The sequence below is a fragment of the Physeter macrocephalus genome, chromosome 4 (genome assembly GCF_002837175.3).
Source record: "Physeter macrocephalus isolate SW-GA chromosome 4, ASM283717v5, whole genome shotgun sequence".
NCBI classification, from domain to species: domain Eukaryota; kingdom Metazoa; phylum Chordata; class Mammalia; order Artiodactyla; family Physeteridae; genus Physeter; species Physeter macrocephalus.
The window spans coordinates 121,776,851-121,790,118 of record NC_041217.1 but is presented as its reverse complement, the minus strand read 5'-3'; the positions used below and the strand labels follow the sequence as shown (position 1 = coordinate 121,790,118).

General features: G+C 33.5%; 1 long non-coding RNA gene across 3 annotated transcripts in view; it reads left to right on the top strand.

Annotated features, from left to right (window-relative positions):
• LOC114486021 (uncharacterized) overlaps positions 1-13,268 on the top strand; it is a 133,607-nt gene that overhangs the window by 106,330 nt on the left and 14,009 nt on the right. For 2 of the 3 annotated variants that reach the window (XR_003679267.1, XR_008616988.1), the window contains 2 exons: positions 207-265; positions 3,786-3,855. This is a non-coding gene — a long non-coding RNA (uncharacterized lncRNA). Of the gene's footprint in view, positions 1-206; positions 266-3,785; positions 3,856-13,268 lie in introns of those variants that run through there. The other variant, XR_008616990.1, reaches the window with a different exon arrangement.

Sequence of the window (13,268 nt, the reverse complement as noted above, 5' to 3'; positions counted from 1 at the left end):
GAGCAGATCTATCAGTTAAGAAATTATGCATGGACTCAAATTGATGATCCAGTTTAATTTGGCAAGCAGCCTCATTGATCTCATCTGACTATGAATCAGTTTGCTGCCAAATATGTATGTGTGTGTTTCAGTTACACTACTTCTCAGTTACAAATATGTATGTGTGTGTTTCAGTTTTACACTAGTAAAAAATTGATTTTTTTCAGAGATTTGGTGTTCAACAAACCATTCTAGATGACCTGAAGGGACTCTTCCTAAGAAATTAGTAAGTATATATGGATTTTTAAAATTTGCATATTTGAAATAAAGGCAAGGTTTTCAGTTGTCATTTGTGTTGAGAATTTGGAGAGGTAGTATTGCAAGAAGAGTGTTTTTACGATGCTTAATTATAATATGTAGTAGAAGTAACGCAGACAGGCAATGGCATCCAACTACTTTACACCTGTCTGTACAAAAGGGACATATTCAATTATTAGGGTTTGTTTCTTTGTGAAAATATTAACATTATAGTCAGTAACTAGTCTTTAGCCTTATAAGTGGAGGATTTTAGTAAATTTTAAAACGGATTTTATAATGATAAAACTAAGTTCTATGGCGATTTCCGGTACAGCAGGGATTCAGTTTTCATTGTTGCATTTTTGACTCCCTTCACAGTTTCTTGTTAATTTTGCATGGGATTGATCTGTCCTTTTGTTGACCACTAAAAGCATATTTTGTTTCTTCCTTGCAATCTGAAATGAAAAAAACTATTCAGTTTATCTCACTATCACTTTCTGCCTTGTATTGCTTTGTTAGAATTACACATGTGCACATCTTATCCCTTCACACCATCTGTTTCTGATAAACATGAATCATACCGCTGGAGAATGTGTTAGTTTCTGTTTAATGTTGTAACAAATTACCACAAACTTGGTAGCTTAAAAATACAAATTCATTCACTTATAGTTCTGGATGTCAAAAATTCTCACTGGTTAAAATGAAATTGTCAGCAGAGCTGCCTTCCTTCTGGAGACTCTAGAGGATGATACATTTCTTTGCCTTTTCTGGTTTCTAGAGGCGGCCCACATTCTTTTACTCATCTAAACTCTGCCTCCACTGGCACATCGTTGTTTCTGAATCTGATTCTTCTGCTTCCTGCTCATAAAGGCCCTTGTGATTGCATTGGGGTCACGCAGATTTTCCAGGGAAATCTCATCACAAAATCCTTAAATTAATCATATCTGCAAAGTCCCGATTGTCATTTAATGTAACATATTCACAGGTTCCAGGGTTAGGGTGTGTACATGTTTGGTGGGGCCATTATTTTGTGTTTATTTTGCCTAACACAGAGAGGTAGTCACATAGAAAGGGTTCCACATTTTTCAAAAGAATTGAATCAAAGGTTTTCAATTTCATGCACATGTTTATATTTCTTATTTTATAAAGTGGGTTTACAATGTGAGTTTTGAATGTCTGGTGTTTCCTGGCTCAATTTCTTGTTTCTTTATATTTTTTATTTTTTATGTATTTATTTGTTGGCTTTTAAATTTTGTTGATCTTCTCTATATCCTGGCATTTCTTTGTTTAGGGGAGGAAGCAACAGAGTTAGTTAAACTTTTTAATATTATAAGAATAAATTATCCATAAATATTTCACAGATTAACAGTATTTTACTTCAATTAAAGACTCCTGTTGCCTCAAAGGAGCCCACATTTTAGTAGGTCCTGTATTACTTGTAGAGAATCTCTATAACATTGTACAAAATGATTTTGTTAACTGTTTTCAGTCCTCCTTTCTCCACAACCACAGTCTCATTCTTATCAGTTCCTATGACAAATCTTGATCCAAAGCACAAGGGCTCAAAGAAATCTATTCTGAACCTATGAAGCTCATCACAAAGTGCTTCTTGCTACTAGAGTAAATTTTACCTCATCCCTATTTAGGAAATTCAACATCTGCCTTTGTGGGATCCTCCCAGACCGGGGCACGAACCCGTGTCCCCTGCATCGGCAGGCTGACTCTCAACCACTGCGCCACCAGGGAAGCCCTCTGCCTTATTTTTAATCTTTGTACCTGAGTCCTTTTATTGATCTGCTTGGCATGTAAGTTCCTGCAGACTAGGAACCGGCTTCAATTTTCCCAGCACCCCAACCCGAGGATAGTGGTTCTGATATGTAATTGCAGCCAGGTGACTGGGAACTGTCTATCTGCTGCCAGAGTTTGATAATGCTAACTTCCTGCTAACTTTCCTTCCTTTTTAAGTAGCATCCACTCCTCTATTTCTTATTGACATCCTTGGACTAGCTCAGACATATATACACTACCATGTGTAAAATAGATATCTAGTGGGAACCTGCTGTATAGCACAGGGAGCTCAGCTCAGGGCTCTGTGATGACCTAGATGGGTGGGATGGGGGTGGGGGTGGGAGGGAGGTCCAAGAGGGAGAGGATATATGTATACATATAGTTCATTCACTTCGTTGTACAGCAGAAACTAACACAATGTTGTAATGCAGCTATACTCCAATAAAAAAAATGTTTTTTAAAAAAAGACATGGTGAGCTTAAAGTAACTTAATATTCAGTCTCCAGAGTCAATTCTTGGCTCCATCATTTTTAGCTGTGTGGCTCTAAGGCAGTTACTAACGTTTTTGGTTCTAGTTTGCTTATCCCTAAATAATAATGATAAAAACAATAATAACAACAATAGAAATATTTGGGTTTTTCTGTGTGCTAGGAACATGAGGGAAAAATATTAGAAAATAAATACTCTAAATTACAAAATCAAAAATTGTGTCAAAAATCTATGAGATTATAAAGAACTAAAAGGCTACAAATTCATGCTTATAATCTTTCTGTTCCTCTGTTGAGATTTTATATTGGAGGTGTTATGATATGGGGTGTTGTAACACTGAAATCAGACAGGAGTCAGAGAAGAACTGAGTGAATGCTGGAATCCAAGAGGCATAGATGGGGGGGAAACCATGGTCAAGTGTGGTTTGATCTAGAAACTAGTCAAAAAAGGAACCAAGAACAGAAGCCAAGTTGAGATATCTAGGAAAGCAGGTGAGATGACTGGAAACTGCACCTGGGGAAACAATCACTAGAGCCATTTAATTATGAAGATTGACATCTCTTGCCTCAAACCTAGTTTTAATGAGCCTGGAGTCTGTGACTTCTTTGGCAGCTGTGCTATCAGGTGCCCAACACCTAACAAGAGAAGCAGCATCTATAAAATCCTGGGTCCACTGTAGTGTCAGAAAGTCACACAATCACCCAAAATTTCCTCATTTTCCTTTCACACCAGAGTACCAATTTTTCATTGTTGGCATACATTTCACTCTAAAAGTTCCAAATGTTTCAAAGATTCTAATGTGCAATATAGATAAAGGGGGGAAATTATCTGTGCGACGCCCTTTTATTGAGATATGTTCTCTCACCAAATCAAGTTTAATACACACATTGATCATCAGAGAGAAGAAAAGTAAATTTCTAATATTTTTTCTTGATACAATTAAGAAACAAACATAAGTTGAGGTAACAATTTTGCACAAATCCTGCAGTAGCTTTGGTTCAACTCTAGGGAAACAGAATCTTAGTTAACCGAAGGAAGATGAAAGTTTCTATTGTTCCTCAAATGAAGAGGATATCAATTTTAGACTGAGGAAACATGTCTGTCTCTTCTTTTTTTTTCTAGATTTATTTTTTTATTGAGATATAGTTGATGTACAAAATTATATGTTATAGGTATATAACAGTGATTCACAATTTTTAAAGGTTTTACTCCATTTTGTCTCTTCTTTTTAGGAAAGAAGATATGGGAGGTGTGAATCTGTAGGCGTGTGTGTGTGGCGAGGCCAGTGAGAGTAGTATAAGGGACAGTTCTAGAGTCCTTATCAAGAGTAATCAGTAATAAACTGCAAATGAACCAACTTTTATGTACCACTCTCACTATTCCTAAAGGCTATTCTGGTTTGTATAATTCAGTGAGCTTCCTTCAAGGCCATAGCCTCATCAAAAAATCAAGGAAAATTTCAATGCAGTGGCTGGATTGCTGTACATATTAGAAGTGATTAGATGCATTCATGAATCTATAATCACACCTGCAAATGAGGAAGAAATCTATAGAAATAGGAAGCATTTTCAAAGTCATGAATATGCATGCAGTGTGTGTTGCCAGAAATATCATAATAAAAATAGTTTGTAGGTATCCAGGATCCAATAATACTGCTTTTATTTTCCAGATGTCAGAACTCAGCCATTTTGACTAAGATAATAAACCTGATATGGGGATATAAGTATATGTATAGCTGATTCATTTTGTTATACAGCAGAAACTAACACTCCATTGTAAAGCAATTATACTCCAATAAAGATGTTAAAAAAATTTTTTAATAAAAAATAAAATAAACCTGAAGTTCAAAATTTAGAAGTCACCATTCCTGGGGCTCATTTCAGAAAAGCCAGTTTTATTTGCATTGAAGAAACACAGCTGATACTGACATGAGATTTCAGGGATACCAGGAAGGTTCAATGCCCACTCTTCCCACAATAGAATATTTATACGTTGGCTGGTGCCTGGACTTCCTTCATTAAAACTTTACTTTTAGTTTATTGAGGCTTTGTTCATAAATATAATTGGAAAAGATGGAAGAAATCAAACCTACAAATTTAAGTCAAAGAGACAGACCATCAGTCTTTTAGCCATAAAATATTTGATTCACAGATTCTCTCTTAGGGGTATTTTCAACAGAGAGTATTACAGAAACCATGAGGTCATTGAGATGTTGGGGGCTTGGCTAAATATGTTGTAGTAGTGTGGTTCAGTCCAGTTAAATGTATTATGGATACCTGAACATAAACAGCACTTTCTAATTCTCTAGTCTTTCATTCATAAGATTGCCTTTGCAACTTCATTATTTCGTTATTAATGGTAACTAAGAAATATGAGTGTATGAAAATGAGGCTTATTCAGAACAAGCAGGAACACACTTAAGACTTCAGAGACATTGGGAAGTTAATTTTCTTTCCTTCTAATCTTATTGGTTTTTTTCTTCTCTAGATTTAGAGCTTAACTTACCAACTTCTTTGTGAATCATACATCGATGTCATTGATACTCATTAGTGTTACAAACCTCTGTGGGAAAAGCAGTGACATAGTCTTAGATACATGCATTTTTGTGGAACACTGATTAACCCAATAAATATGTGCCAAAGGGGAGGATCCTTTGGAAATGACTGTTTCATTAAAATCCATACTTTGTATTCTAATAGATCACTTTTCTATCTGGAGAAGACATACTAATTTAAACAAGAACTATTTCTTCCCTTTAACAAGTTAGGTGTCTTTCTTTGAAAAATAGATTTTCTGTGGGCAAAACTTCCCCTTATTTTACCTAATTAAGTTAGGAGAGAAACTGAGTGATAAATGAAATGTGATCCTAACAATGCAAATACGTACTTAGATATTAATTCAGTCTTAGAATCATGACATCATACAATATGAGAATGAGAAGCAACTTTAATTAAATAAAATTTTTTAAGATCTATTTTAGGCCAGTTGCTGCCTTAAGTGCTAACTGTTCAGTGATGAAAGTGAGGAATCTATGGCCTTTTAGATTCCAGAGTCTACAGAGGGAAACCAACAAATACCCAGTCAGCACACAAGATAATGTGATATCTAACATTATAAGGAAATGGAAGGTACTATGGTGACATATACTCCGGATACTTAAATCATTCATGTGAGCAGAGAATTGTAAGGGACAATTTCCCAGAGGAAATTACTTTAAGTTGAGACCTGTGGAATAAACAGAAAACATTGACAAGAGGAGAGAGAAGTTAGGATCTTCAAAGTAGTGAAATATCTATTATAGTCAAGGCCTGAGTATATGAGAAATCATATTTAGGGAAACTCAAATGAATTCTCTGGTGAGGATACTTGAGGGCAGAATCAGACTAGAGTCTAAAGGAAAATGTATGGACCATACAATGCAGATCTTCTTAAGCCATATGAAAAGTGTAGACCTCATCTTTAGATCAAAGGGGAACATTTTAGGATTTTAATCCAAAGCTACATGTGTTTCCTCAGCTACTTTGAGGTCAAAGGTATGACGTCTGTCTACAATTTAGAGTTTAGCAGTCCATATTCAGCAGCAAATAGAATTTTGCTTTTGCTATCTCCCTTTTTTTCGTCTTCCTTCCTCATTGTCCCATTCTGTCTTTTGTCTCTCTTTATCATTTGTTTTGTCCCCAAAATTATTGACATTTTCCTAATGGATGAGTTGAAACAAAAGGTATATGTGATTGTTCACTGATCTAGATCATGATACATGTTACTGAAATGACAAATGCAAATCTCTCAATGAAACTGAACTAACGAAATGAGTAAAAAGTGACTAAGGTATTAAACCTTTCTAACATAATTTAACATGCAAAAAATTAACTTCATTTGATAATGGCCAGAAGCTAAAACTCTCTGTGGCAGAAGTTAATATAACTAACTTTGGATAGAGAAAAAATAATTGATAAATCAAATCTTAATTATGATTTACATAGAGAATAATGAATCTTGATTAAATATATTTTGGTAGAATAAGAAAAAAGAAAAATAGAAATTATTTAATAGTACTTAATATGAAATGGGTCAAGCAGTTATATTGGCTCAATGAGTCCACTACTAAAATACTCAATAAAATTTATCACTCTCTATAAAATTTCAATTAAAATGTTTGCATTTTCTGCTTCTGGACAAGATGGGACTTGATATATCTTCCTGCCTGAAACAAAAATAAACAAAACATATGAAACAATGGTTTTTAAAAAACTGGATATCAGGCAGTGAATGGCAGTGATCACTGAGGGATGGAAAACAAATTAAGTGAATCCAGTTATTACTGCTATGAGATACTTTCCAGGATATGGAATAGAGGATAAAACCATGCAGAGTTCAGCAGACTCCTTGAGTTGAGGAGATGAGCTGAGAGTCAGGGAAGATCAAGGCAGCTGGAGTTTGAAAAGCAGAGTACCAGAAAAGAAACAGCTGAATAGAAGGAGAACTCAGAAACATAAAGAAAATCCTTCTCAAATAGTCCACTGAGTACTGATATACACATGTATGTAAAGAAACTACCAGAGTCTAGGGAAAGAATTATAAAAAAGCATTACAGGTAGTAGTATCTGGTACTAATGCAGATTTGGGAATACTGCTTGCTCTACCCATAGAAAAGAAAATTTTATAACTATTCAAACATTGGGTAGAGTATATGAATGGATCTTGCCTAAGTATCAGGGAATAATTTGGTCTAGATTGAGCAATATTCTATTTCCTAGCAAAATCCTAAAAGACAAACTCCAGAAGAATGAAACCCTTTAAAAGAATCTTAACCAAGTTACATAAAAAGATTTCAAGAATACTTATAAAAAGTACAATTTAAAATATATTTTATCCCATAGTACTAGAAAACCCTAAAATCTCCATCAAAAAGCTATTAGAACTAATAAATGAATTCAGTAAAGTTGCAGAATAAATATTAATATACATAAATATGTTGCTTTTCTATACACTAATAATGAACTGTTAGAAAGAGAAAGCAAGAAAACAATCTCATTTAAAATCACATCAAAAAAAAAATCACTAAATAAACTACCTAGGAGTAAACTTAACCAGGGATAAGAAAGGCATATAATGTAAAAACTATAAAACAATGATGAAAGAAATTGAAGATGATACAAAGAAATGGAAATGTATCCCATGTTCATGGATTGGAAGAATTAATATTGTTAAAATGTCCATACTCCCCAAAGCAATCTACAGTTTTAATACAATCCCTATCAAAATACCCAGGATATTTTCCACATAACTAAAACAAACAATTCTAAAATTTATATGGAATCACAAAAGGTCCCAAATAGCCAAAGCAAACTTGAGAAAAAGAACAAAGCTGGAGTTGTCACGCTCTCTGACTTCAGTCTATACTACAAAGCTACAGTAATCGAAACAGTGTGATACTGGCACAAAAACAAACACATAGATCAATGGAACAGAATAGAGAGCCCGGAAATAAACCCAAACACTTATGTTTAATTCGTCTATGATAAAGGAGGCAAGAATATACAGTGGAGAAAAGACAGTCTCTTCAATAAATAGTGCCAGGAAAACTGGGCAGTGACATGTAAAAGAATGAAATTAGAACATTTTCCCACACCATATGCAAAAATAAACTCAAAATGGATTAAAGATCTAAATATAAGACCGTAAATCATAAAAATTCTAGGAGAAAATATAGAACACTCTTTGACATAAATCGTGGCAATATTTTTGAGGATCTGTCTCCTAAGGCAAAGGAACCAAAAGCAAAAATAAACAAATGGGACCTAATTAAATTTAAAAGCTTTTGCACAGCAAAGGAAACCATTAACAAAATGAAAAGACAACCTACTGAATGGGAGAAAATATTTGCAAATGATATGACCCATAAGGGATTAATACCCAAAATACAGAAACATCTCATACAATTCAACATCAAAGCCACAAACAACTCAATTAAAATATGAGCAGAAAACTTGAATAGACATCTTTGCAAAAAGACATGCAGATGGCCAACAGGCACATGTAAAGATGCTCAACACCAGCAATCATTAAAGAAATGCAAGTCAATGAAAACCTTTCAGAATGGCTATCATCAAAAAGACTAAAAATACATTTTGGCAAGGATGTGGAGAGAAGGGAAACCTAGCACACTGTTGGTGGGAATGTAAATTGGTTTAGCCACTATGGAAAACAGTATGGAAGTTTCTCAAAAAGCTAAAAATACTACTACCATGTGATCCAGCAATTCCACTCCTATGTGTTTATCCAAAGAAAATGAAAACACTAATTCAAAAATATACATACACCCCAACGTTCATAGCAGCATTATTTATGATAACGAAGATATTGAAACAACCTAAGTGTTCTTCAACAGATTAATGGATAAAGAAGATGTGACGTGATATATATATATATATATATATATATATATATATATACACACACATATACATATATAGAGTGGAATATTACTCAGCCATAAATAAGAAGAGAAATTTTGCCAATTGCAACAACATGGATGGACCTAGGTTATTATGCTCAGTGAATTAAGTAAGACTGAGAAAGAAAAATATGGTATGTTGTCACTTATATGTGGAATCTAAAAAAATAAAATGAATGAATATAACAAAAGAGAAACAGATATAGATAGATATAGATATAGAAAACAAACCAGTAGTTACCAGTGGAGAGAGGGCAGAGGGGAGGGGCAAGATAGGGGTAGGGGATTAAGAGGTACAAACTACTATGTAGAAAAGAAATAAGCTACAAGGAAATATTGTAAAGCACAGGGAATATAGTCAATGCTTTATAATAACTCTAAATAGAGTATAATCTATAAAAATTTTGAATCATGATGTACACTTGAAACTAATATAATATTGAAATCAACTATATTTTAATAAAAAAGTAAAATATTTTAAAAATAAGATGTATTAATTCAATAAAAAATTGCCAAACAGGAAAATACTACTCCTAATGTGGAGAAAGTCAAACTATTTAAATTGCTATTGAACTAATACCGACATTATAAGTAGTTGACAAGTACATTAAAACAGTTATTATAACTACATTTTATATGTTCAGAAAGTTGAGTAGATATGTGGAAGATATAAAAGAACCAAAAATTTTCAGAGATGAAAACTAGAAATCAATAATGGAAATATCTCTAAAATATCTCCAAATATTTAGAAACTAAATAACACACTTTTGAATAACCAAAGGTCAAAGAAGAAAATTAAAAGATAAATCAGAAAAATGTTTTAAATATAGTGAAAATGAAAACATGACATATAAAATATGTGATACAGCTAAGGCAGTGCATAGGGGAAATTTTATGTCATTATATACCTACTTTAGAGGGAAAATATATCAAATTAATGACATCAGTTTCATCTTTAAAAGAAAAATTAAAACTAGAAAAAGTAAGCAATCCTAAGGTAAGTAAAAGGAAGAAATAATAAAGATCAGACTGAAATAAATTAAACAGAAATGGAGAAAAACAGAAAAATATGAAACCAAAAGCTCATTTGTTAAAAAGATCAATGAAGTTGATAAACCTCTGGCTTAACTGGCAAGAAAAAATAAAAGGGAGAAGAAACAAGTTACTAATATCAGGAATGAGAGAGGTGAAATGGTTATATATTCTACAGATATTAAATGAATACAAGATAATATTATGAACAACTTTATTCCTATAAATTTGTCAATATAAATAAAATGAATAAACTCATGAAAGATACAACCCACACAAAGGTTACTCAAGAAGAAATAGATAACCTGAATATTTATATATCTCTTAAACAGATTGAAAATGTAGTTTAAAACTTTCTGCAAAGAAAAAAATCACTTTCAAATTGCTTCATGAATTACCTTCATGAATTTAGGAAAGAAATAATATCAATTCTATACCAACTCCGGCAAAAATTTTAAAAGGTGGGGACCCTTCTGAAGCATAAGCAGCCATAATCACCCTAATAATCCTATAAAGCCATTACAAGAAAAATAACTATAGATCAATATCCCCAGATGAGCATAGATGCAAAAATTCTAAATATAAGTTTTGCAAAGTGAATTCCAAATAAGTTTTAGGAAAGGATAAAACATCACAATCATTAATACATTTATCCAAAGAATGTAAGGTTGATTTACCTCTCAAAAGTCAAATGTTGAGAGGTGCACTTTGGAATGGTGGCATAAGGAGCTCCATGGAGACAGTCACAACTGGTGAAAATTATAATAAACAACAATTTAATACCATTTACACTAGTATCAGAAACCAATGTACTTAGGTGTAAATCTAACCAAATATGCATAAGATCTATATGAGGGAAACTCCAAAACTCTGATGAAAGGAATCTAAGAAGAACTAAATAAATGAAGAGATATCCCATGTTCATGGATAGGAAGATTCAATATTGTTAAGATGTCAGTTCTTCCCAACTTGATCTATAAATTCCATGCAATTCTAATTAAAATTTTAATCCCTAATTAAAATTCCAGCAAATTATTTTGGAACTATAGACAAACTGATTTTGAAGTTTATATAAGAGGCAAAAGACCCAGAAGAGTCAATACAATATTGAAGGAGAAAACAAGGTTGGAGGGCTAACACTACCCAACTTCAAGATTTATTATAGAGATACAGTAATCAAGACAGTGCGGTATTAACAAAGGAAAACAGAAAAATAGGTAAGACTTGGTAACTAATGTGTGGGTAATTGTTACGAAGGAATCAAAGATCTTCCAGAATTCTCATTTGGGAAACTGAGCTGGTGGTTTTATACATTAAAGACATTGCTGCTGGGACTCCCCTGATGGTCCTGTGGTTATGAATCCACCTTCCAATGCAGGGGACGTGGGTTCAATACTTGGTTGGGGAATTAAGATCCCATATGCTGCAGGGCAACTAAGCCCATGCACCACAACTACTGAGCCCACGTGCCACAATAGACAGCCTGCATGTCACAACTACTGAGCCTGCACGCTCTGGAGCCCATGTGCCACAACTAGAGAGAAGCCTGTGTGCCACAACTAGAGAGAAGCCCACGCACCACAACTAAGAGCCCACATGCCACAGCTAAGACCCAACACAGCCAAAAAAAAAAAGAAAAAAAAATTTAATTAAAAAAGAAAAAGACATTGCTGCTTTCATAGAAAATTTTTGTTTCATTTTAGTCAAGGCAATGCAGAGAATTTAGTGACAAATTTGGAGGATCATGTGATGTTGTGTGAGACTATAGAACATATACATCAATAGGAAGATTGAAACAGGTTAGGATGGATAACCATAGAGAGTCATAGTCTATAATATGAACAAGATAACAGGGATATGAGACATGTGTCGTTTTTTCACTATAAGATCTCCCAAAAATCATCCCATGAATTCCCAATAGTACTTGAGTATGGAGTCAAGGAGTTAGTTGTCTAGTCTCTAGGTGCTTTTACATCATCTAATACACGTCTTACCAAGTGTAGGCATCTACTCTGTAGAGTAAGTAATTATTATGCTTCTGCTTGAACATATACATGGACAGGAAGAGCTCTCTGGGAAGAGTAGTTTGTCTCAAATAGCTGCTAAAATTATTTAAAGATCCAACTATTATATTAAATTCAAAATATACCCCCTCATTAATTCAATTTGGATATTATTCCAGGTCTATTATATTGAAGTACTACATGAAACACTATGATTAGATAGAGTAAGAAATAGAAAGAAATTGTATCTATTCTTGACTGGCTCTTAAATTACTGAATTCCTTACTGATCCTTCTTTCTCTATCAAAGTACAAGATTTAAGTTATATTTATTCTGCATGTTAGTTCCTTAAGTATTTGAAAACAATGTTCAAATCCATACTAGTTCTACTTAGGTTAAATATTTTAAGCTTCCCAACTTTTCTTGAAAAACCATATCTTGAGTTGTACCTGATATTTATTATATAGATAATGCATCTATTTATTAATGTCCTCCTAAAGTGTGTCACAAAAGTCCAATTACCAATTCAAATATGATTTGCAAATATTAATACAACCTAACATTGTTTCAGATCATATGTCCAGCAGAATCACTGCTGTGTCACTTTCAGGCCTAAAACAAATGAATATGCAGTTATGAAAAAACAGTTGCTTTATTATTTAGTGTCCTTACTTACAGTCAATAGAATCCACTCAAATTTAAGCTGAAAAAGCATTATTTAGGGATATATAGATGTCACTGAATCATGGGAGGGCTAAAGAGACAAACTCCAGGCGGAGCTTCCTAGGGTAACTTTTAGCCCCTCTCACCCCTCTTTTCAACAGAGAAGTGAAAATACTAGCTAATGCAACAAGACAAGAAAAAGAAATTAGAGGTATAGAGTTTGGGAAGAAAGAAATAAAGCAGTCTTTCTTCATGTACCACATGATTATCTATGTAGAAAATCTGAAAGGACTTATATAAAGACTCCTGGGACTAATAAGTGATTATAGCAAGTTTTTAGGATATAATGTTAATATACAATAGTTCATATCCTTTATACCAGCAATGAGGAAGTGGGATTTGAAATTACAATAACACCTCATATTACTAAGTGAAAGAGGCCAATTTGAAAAGACTACAATCTGTATGATTCAAATTATATAACATTCTGGAAAAGACAAAACTATGGAGATGGTAAAAAAAGATCAGGGTGTCAGAAGGGATGAATGAGCAGGCAGAGC